Raw genomic sequence first — 8,010 nt, 5'->3', positions numbered from 1 at the left:
TTTGATACATGACCAACCCACCTTCATTTCCAGTCATGCATCTCTCTGTAGATGTCCTTCATGGCAATTTTCCCTTAGTAATATATTACAGCCTATTTTGCTCACCACATACCTCACCATTACCCATCAGGTAACTTACAACTTTCACTCTTTGAGGATTATGGAATTTCATGACTCATAGCCATACAGTATGACTGGAAGAATATTGTTGTCAAAATGATGGGCCTAACTTTTTGTGGTAGAAAATTGCTAGAAACAAAGTAGATATCCATCAATTGGAGGATGACTAAACACATTTCAATATGTGAATGTCACAGAATATTCTACTGTAATCAAATATTCTTTCATGTTCTTGTTTTTTCCTGGATGAATAGTTCAGCTGAACTCTTTTGAGTATCTATGGAGCTTACCTAGGAAGCTTTAACATATTCTGGAGTTTGAAGCAATTAGCAAGATATCAATTAAAAGCAGGAGCACCTGGACTCTGCATTGGGCACACTACCTGATAATGGCAGATCATCTGACCACCTGTTTTATGCTTCACTTATAAATAATCAGAGGGTCATAGAGGAGTTCTTGCTATTATTTCTTTGAAAGAATCTTGTAGATACTTGAATCAAATATGATTTAAAGAAACACAAAAAGATTTGTATGAACTGACATAAATCATATTAAACAGAACCATATGTCCAGTGACAACAGCAATATAAATGAAAACAACACTAAAAGAAAGCCAAACTTAGGATTTCAAAAACCAAATATGATCCCAGAGAACAGGGACTAAAACACATTTCTGTCCTCTGAGTCAAGGAAGGTTATGAGTATGGAACATCGCATACATACCCTGTAGGATTTGGGTCATTTGTGGGTCAGTTTTGCTTAATTGTTTTCCTTTGTTATAAGGAAGAGTTCAAAGCAGGAGAGGAATATATTGGGAAATGACTATAATGTGAAAGACTGAAAGCATCAAGAAAACTTGTAAAATAAAAATAAAAAGATTGTTCATTGTTTCACAGAGAAGCTGGAGGTCATTAAAAGCATTGTGCAACTTCCCTAAGGCAATCCAATTACCTCTCCTTATTCAATGCTTGACCTAGATTGTTATTCATCTACAGAATCCGTCTAAGATTCCAATCCAGTGTGATAGTGATAGTGCCTACTATGTGCCAGGCATGGTACTAAATACTGGGATACAATTAATAAAAAGACAGTCCTTGACTTCAACAAGCTTAAAGTCTACTGGGGAGGGAAGACATCACACAAAAAAAGTCAAGAAAGAGTGGGGGGAAGCCAGCACTTCATTCCCTTGAGCTGAAACAAGACAGGGCTGCAGATTTGGAAAGAGTGAAAAGAGCCGAAAAGTTTCATTTCTACCCTCTATGAAGGCAGAAATAGACTTGACAACAGCTATTCTTTCATCCACCTTTTTTTTTTCTTGAGTAGATAGTTCAAAAAAACTGCATATCAGAGCCTTGAGGACAGATCATTCTTTCATTTACTTGGGTTTGTTTTTTTTTTATCTGAGTGGAAGGTTCAGCTTAACTCGAGTACTTATGGAGCTTACCTAGGAGGCTCTAAAATATTCTGCGGTTTGAAGCAATTAGCAAGATGTCAACTAAAAGCAGGAGCACCTGGACACAATGGACACACTCCCTAATAATGGCTAATGACTTAGCTTTTTTATGCTTCACTTAATATTAATAATTAGAGGGTCGTAGTGATGTGGATAGAAACAGTGTCCTAAAAGTTAAAAATAATATTGATTGACTTTGTGAAGACCTTGGTGCCCTAAAGTCTCCCCTTAGCACAAAACTTCCCCTTATCCCCTTACCATAAGATTCCCTGTTCCCACTCCTCATCCTGGGGAATGGGATTTCCTTATCTTGTGTCATTCATAGTCCTCACCCTGTGCCTATATCTTGCAAGACTTACCCTAGATCTCCATCCCCGACAAGGAAACCTTAAAATCATCCTGTATGTCTGGTCCTTTTCCTATATCATTGCCTTTGTTTAGCTCCTTGCTAAATCTTAGGCCCACTGCTTTTGCGTCAACAAAGCTCCCAGTGGCTACAGAGAAGGTCTAAGTGAATTCATTCACATTTGAACCAACTCTCCCATCTCTCTTTCTGTTCAACGTAATGGTGCAGAAACCCAGGAGTCCAAATGACAATTGGACTCTGATGATCTGCTCCTAGCCACTGGGATAAGAGGCAAGCACCCTTTTCTTTGTTCTCTTCCCAGAACTTTCTGTTCCTACTGTCTCCCTAGCAGTGAGAACCCTGGAGTGCCCAGATAGTGCCAGCTATGTCTGTAGCTCCACTGACTTCTGGGTGGTCAGTCGGACTGTGGACCCTCGTATAAGGGGATGCCCTTGCTCTGGGACAATCACTTTTTTTCTCCCATCTTCCTGGGATGCTGGGAAAAGTGGTGAGAGGCTGCTTGGAGACTGCTGGAGGAGGAATTGGGGAGAAGAACTTAAGGAAAAGTGACTAGCATTCCATTATAACACAGCCTAACCTCAATGTAATCTAGAAAAGTAATTTGTGAAGGGGGTTTCTAAACAAAACAAGCTTAGCAGGAAATTTGGTCTCCAAAACTTAAAGAAAAGGCACCTTGCTCTGCTTGGGCAGACTTTTTATCCTGTGTTGTTCCTTCCTCTCCCCTTGGGACATTGGGGGAGGTGGGGAGGTGGGCCTCTGCACTTGGTTTTCTTTAGGGGTCCCTACACCCTGGTTTCAGGGTCTTTTGCCCTGTGGGCCTGTGCTCCTGGTTTACTGCCTAGATGTAAGCTTTCTCTCTGTCCCTAACCTTTTCTTCCCCTCCCTGAGGGATATTCATTTTCTAGTCTGCTAAGTCTCAAAATTAAAAGAGACAAGGAACAACTCCTCTCCAGCCAAGACTGGAAGGCTCTGGGTCCAGCAGTTGGAGGCCATGGACCTGCATACACCTTTCAAAGCCCTATCTGGAAGGGTAAGTGCAATTCCCTCATTTCTCCCATTACTAGGGAACTGGGAAAACTGCGGGTTCTCCCTTCCCTCTGCATCCCAATACTCCTTGTTCCCATGCCCATGCCTACAGGATCGACCTTCTCTCCTGGCCTGCCGGCCACCAGATCCTTTCAGCTGGACTCATCAGGACTTCCCTGAGAGTTCCCCCTAGGTTAGCAAAAATGTGAATTTATGGATAATAATCTTTTCTTTTAAAATGCTAAGAGCATTGGGCCTTAGAAATTAAAATGTTACCACTAGTAATTATGAATCCATATTTGATTTGCTCATTCAGCTAAGTTACGGTCACCTGATTGATAATTAATTGGTTCTGTTTCAAGTTCTAAATACATGCTTGTGACATGGTTATATTTTTGAATTTTCTTATTGTGTAATTTTGTATTACCTATGTTGTTAGAAAAGCAATTTCTCTTATAACCTAGATGTTGTTAGATTAAGAATTGTACTATCAGATTATGAGGTTGTTAACTAAAACAAAGATTTTTGGAACCTTCTAGTCATAAAATATAATCAAGGCTGTGTAGTAGAGTTCCTACTGAGAAAATTTTTAAAGGCCTGGTGCACTTATTGTGATAAAGCCAGTTTAATTGGGTATGTTCTTGTCTTAGGAAAACTGAACTTCTTCCCCAAGGTAAAACACCTTTTGGTACTTAGGAATTTTGGTCTTTTGAGGATTTGTGATACTTAAAAGATATTTTGCACCAACTTGGTTTCCATAAATCCCAGTCTTTAAGGTTTCCAACTAATTTACTTTATGAAAGTTTAGTCATTATCCCTTTTAGCATCAGGATGAATTGTGAATTTTTTTGGAAAGGGAAATACTTTTTACAAAGAAATGCTTTACAAAATCTCTTTGTGTGATTCTAAAGGCCTACTAAATTCCATCTGCAAGCTAATTTGTTTCGAGTACTTGATAGTGATAACAATTATATTCAAACCCACTGTTGAGTTTTCTAAGTTTCACTCCTATGTTTGTTGTGCCCTTAAATGGGTGTTTTCAGAGAAACAGTCATTGGTTCATGCTTCAGGTATCCTAAGAAAGGGCAGTCTTGTGAATGTCAGGCTGAAAGGTTCAATGCCCCACTCTAAATTTTTAAGGGATGAACATAAAAGTAAAAAATTAGAATCTTAGCAGATTTTGGAAGTTAATTAAGGGATTTCAAAATTCATTAAGGAGTTTTGAAACACCTCCTTACAACCCTAGTCACTCTTACCCCACTCCCTTCCCTTGAATCAAGAGGGTGAATGAAGGAGGATAGGTCGAGAAAAAGAAGTCAGCCAGTCACTGTCTGCACTTGGTAAGATAGCGCATCCTTATAATTTTTATATGATCTGGAAATGCAATTGATGTCATCTGAAGTTTATTGTTTGTGTTTACAGCTAAAACAATTTGATTCTCACTTATGAAAATTTTAAGTTTGCCAGTTATAGTTTTAATGTTAAAATCTAAAGCTGGTACACTATGTGCATATATGTGAAAAGGAAAAAGTACAGCCCCAGCAGCTCTAAGGAACTTGTTTGATTCATGGAGTTCCTAAAGAAGGAACTTGTTTTGGTGAAAATTTGAAAACATATAGATATGATCTCTAATAACTGGCTTTTGCACTAGGACTAATTTAAAATTTGAGATGTGAGTCCTGGTAAATTTTTGATTACGAAAACTTGCCATTTGAGGTAAAAGCTTTTCAGACTATAATGAGCTATGTTTTGAGTTATCTGATGGATCATAAAAATCCATCAATAATCAATAGTCAGTAATCCATCATCTGACAGAAATGCCACAAGCTACTCAGAGACCTTTACAGGTGGAGATCTTCCTCTGGAACAGCTGAGAGGACAATTCTAGCTTCTGCCTAGGATGGGATCCTCCTGGCTCAGTTACCCTATTGCATTCCTTTGAAAAGGAATGTTTCCCATCCGAGTATTCCTGAGTCTAGCTATGAGGTGGAATTGATACTACATGTTTGCAAAACTGTGATGTTTTGTCTACTCATGTCCTTGCTTTTCCTTTTTATGGCAAACTTCTGTAATCAAAGCAAGTGGTCAGTCTAAATGGGTAGTTATTCTGTACCCCAGTTGGGTAAATTAGTACTCCTTCATAGCCATGTGAAAAATTAAATCCCTTCAATGGAACAGGCTTTCTGAATGATACGAAAATAATTAGACAAAGAGAAAAGAAGTTTGTGAAACGAAGGTACAAACACAATGTTGAATCATTATCTCATAGACTAAGGCTAGGATACATCTGAGCTACTACATTAAAGTGTGTGGTTTTTAAGATCTGGGCTATTCAGTCTAAGATTATATTCCTTTTTATATCCTTAAAAAACTTAATAAATAGGTATTTGGTCTAGTCATCTGCCTGTTACTAGATGTATGTCTGTATGAAATAAGGTCCTTAACAATTGTGTATTGGTACAACTGATTGAGGAACCTAGCTATTATCCTCTTAATTACTGAAACTAGATCAGAAACATCTTCAGTTTGAAGAAAAGAATTTCAGTGCAATTTTCTTAGAGGGAGGTAACATGGAATATTTTTGTATTAATGGAAAAGTCAGCTTCATTCAAAGTTTTTAACTATTGTGGAAATAATACCTGTTTATATTGTGTGTTCTGTAGTACAAACATGTTTTATTATAAGAAACTTATTGATATGCACTGTTTTGGAATTAATTACTTATGAATCCTCCCGTCTTTTATGATAACTGGAGTTAAAGTCAGTCTCTTATAAGTAAATTCATCTGTATAACTATTAAACTCAAGGGTAGAAGGGTAGAAAGCTTCTACCTGCAAAGTGTTACTTATATTTACATGTATAGAGTTGGATCTGCAATAGCATCTGATCCTCCAAAAAGAACTGGAATCAGAGTGGAAACTTTTGAGAAAATAACAAGATCAGAAAATCCTGTATGTCAAAATTAAATAATAATATCGTGGGGCTCTTGATTTCTTTCTTTGTTTTTCCTCTTTTCTGACATCACTTTTAATGGTCCTTCTATTTGGGGCTTGTATATTGAACTTGTTTGTCAGATTTGTGTCTCCTAGACTATGCTGTCCACCTGCAGATGGTCATGCAACAAGGATACCTGTTCTACACTTTCCTCATCCCCTGGGTACTGCTTTAGCCTCATTTTACTCTCCTCCCCTCCCCAACTAAGGCAGTGACAGTGCCTTTCTCCCTCTCCCAAAGCATTTGGGTGGATAGTGAAGCAGACAGCAGTACTGAGGCAGAGAAGCAAGCAGGGGATAGGATGTGAGATGTGAGATAGCCAGAAAAGTGATCAAAGAAGACTATGCATTGAAGCCCCCTCACCTTGGAGACTTGCGTTCTGGGCCCCACCTTGAACCAATTCTGTTCCTAGCCCATTTGATTCCTGATTTCTATCCTATGCCAAGGGTTAGGCCTGCTTCCTCAGGACTGGAAGTCTAATACCTTAATTCAAATAGGGACTCTGTGGGGCCAGGCGGAGTACATGATTGCTGGGTGTGTCACCATCAGGTCCAGGATACTAGCTTATTCCCTGATTCTCCCCCTACATTCCCTGAAGATCCTGCATGAAATTTTTCCTTTTAGCACTCAAAGGATATTATTACAGGCACCCTCTTGAATGTAAGACATCCACTCCAGCCTGATATCTCCCCCTAACTCCTCCTGGGGGTTATGGTTTCTCTCCCTTCTTTCCTTTCATCGTGACCCCATCTTTGGTCATTTTACTTGCTCTTATACATGGTCTGTGCTTGTTTAACCTCCTGGTTTGCTTTGTGTCTTCTTACCCACAGCAACTTTTAGGATTGCCTAAATCTGTCCTTGATGTCACCATCAAGGCTTGCCTCTCTCCACCCTGGACTCAGTTGGCATGGCATTCTGCACCCCATGCTGATCACCCCCCTCTACCTATTCTGGCTCTTGAAGTGGACTCTTTGCCCCTGTTCAGCAGGAAGCAACTACTGAAGACAATGACCTTTGCCCCTTTTTCCTGAAAGAATTCTCCTACCTAGTGGCTGAGTAGGGAAATGATGTGGATAAAAACAGTGCCCTAAGAGTTAAAAATAATATTGATTGATTTTGTGAAGACCTTGGTGCCCTAAAGTCTTCCCTTAGCACAAAACTTCCTCTTATCCTGGACCATAAAATTCCCTGTCCCCACCTCTCATCCTGAGGAATGGGATTTCCTTATCTTGTGTCATTCATAGTCCTTTACCTATATCATTGCTTTTGTTTAGCTCCTTGCTAAATCTTAGGTCCTCTGCTTTTGCGTCAATAAAGCTCCCAATGGCTACAGAGAAGGTCTAAGTGAATTCATTCACATTTTGAACCAGCTCTCCCATCTCTCTCTCCCTTCAACAATAGAGGAGTTATTGCTGCTATTTTCTTAATTTTCTTTTTAAAATTAATTTACTTTTAGTTTTAAACATTTACACAAGATTTTGAATTCCAAATTTTCTCCCCACCTCTCCTCTCCTTTCCCCTCCCCACCCCATATGTCATGCATTCTGATTGCCCCTTCCCCCAAACTGCCCTCCTTTTTATCTCCCTCCATCCCTTTCCCCCTTACTTTCTTATAGAGCAAGATAGATTTCTATCTTGCCTATATATTGCCTATATGTCTTATTTCCTAGTTACATGTAAAAACAATTTTTAACATTTGTTTTTAAAACTTTGAGTTCCAAATTCTCTTCCTTCTTCCCTCCCCACACACCCTCATTGAGAAGGCAAGCAATTCAGAGGATTTATATGGGTTATACATGTGTAATTATGCAAACACTTCTATAATAGTCATGTTGTGAAATACTAACTATATCTCCCTCCATCCTATTCTGCCCCCTACTAATTCTATTTTCAACTTTGACGCTGTCCCCTTTCAAAGTGTTTTTATGACCTCCTCCTTCCCCAATTTGCACTCCCTTCTATCATCCCTCCACCTTTATCCCTTTTCCCCTTACTTTCCTGTAGTGTAAGATACCCAGCTGAGTGTGTATGTTATTCCCTCCTTAAGCCA

This window comes from Notamacropus eugenii, chromosome 1 (genome assembly GCF_028372415.1).
Source record: "Notamacropus eugenii isolate mMacEug1 chromosome 1, mMacEug1.pri_v2, whole genome shotgun sequence".
Lineage (NCBI taxonomy): Eukaryota > Metazoa > Chordata > Mammalia > Diprotodontia > Macropodidae > Notamacropus > Notamacropus eugenii.
The sequence above is the reverse complement of the archived record's forward strand: the minus strand, read 5'-3'. Positions refer to the sequence as shown.